Raw genomic sequence first — 1341 nt, forward strand, 5'->3', positions numbered from 1 at the left:
TCTGAAAGTCTGCTCTGGATTTCAGCCTCTCCCAGAAATCCTTCTGTTTCACCACCACCCACAATCCTGCAGAGAATCCTCTTGAGGGGGAATGTGGCGGGGGTTGGGGGATGTTTGCAGGGTGTTTGCTTGTTTATTTGTTTTAAGACGGGACTGAGTCGATTTGGCGCATATTTATTTCCTGGGAACCGGGGGACTGGGTGGAGAGTGGAGGAGGTGCAAAGGGAAGATGCAGAAGAGAAGGAGCTTTGACTGGTAAGCTCTCGGGGAGCCTGGGGAAGCTGGCAACCCTGCACAGGTGCAGGTGCGTGGTCCGCCACCTGATCCCCAGAGGCCCAGGAAAGGAACTGAGGTTGGTGTTTTCTGTTCACGACTTGATTTTGATTGGAATCAGAGGAGAAAGAATCCAGGAAGTTTATTTTTCCTCTCCCTTCTTGCTGGCCGGGACATAGCCAATGTTCCTGAAGAGATTAAAAAATAATAATACCCCGTGCCTCCTACCCTTTCTTTCTTCCTGAACCTTCTCCTTCCCCCACTTCCTCCCCTCTACCAACCCCACCTCTACTTCCTCTTCTCGCCCTCCCCCTGCTGGCTAACTGGCTACTTCCCCCTTCCCTTCTCTCGGGGGTAGAGCGCGGTCCCTGCTGCCTTCCAGGGCGAGGGAGAGCGCGAGATTGGCTGCGGACGGTACAGATCAGCCAGGGAACCGAGTCTGTCTCTCTCTCCCTCTCTCTCTTTCCCCCTCTTCCCCCCTCCTTCTGTTGCACACCACACACACGCACACGCGCACACGTACACACACACACACACACACACGCAAACACTCAAAACTCGGACCGGCCGCACCGCGGCTGCTCCAATCCTTGCAAAAGACGAGTGAGCGCCCTTCGGTCCGCGCTCCGCTCGCCCGGCTCCGGCTTCTCGCCCGACGCAGCGCTAAGTCACGGTGCCCTGCGCGCCCGCTTCGGCCGGGTGTTCCCGAGAATAAAGCGGGGAGGGAGGGTACAGATAGATCAGAAAACACGCCAGCCACACACGCCGCGACTTCAGCTCTGGCTGGGAGTCCGAGGGGAGACGGCGCCGGCAGCGCCCTGCGCGGGTGAGGTCCGCGCGGCCGCCGGGGAAGAGCCCACCTGCCGGCCCGCGATCGGCCGGCGCCAAGAGTGGGGCCCATCGTGGTCCTGCTCGGGCAGCGTCCGGGCTCCGGGCGCCCTCGCCCCAGCTAGTTGAGAGTTTCCACCCTCGGCTCCGCCGCCTGAGGGACCTCGGAGGCACCCGGTCTGCGCCTCGGAGGGACCTCCCCTCCTTCTCCCAGGACGCAGCAGCGGAGCGGACCTCGCG

Source organism: Bos taurus, chromosome 6 (assembly GCF_002263795.3).
Source record: "Bos taurus isolate L1 Dominette 01449 registration number 42190680 breed Hereford chromosome 6, ARS-UCD2.0, whole genome shotgun sequence".
Classification (NCBI taxonomy): Eukaryota; Metazoa; Chordata; class Mammalia; order Artiodactyla; family Bovidae; genus Bos; species Bos taurus.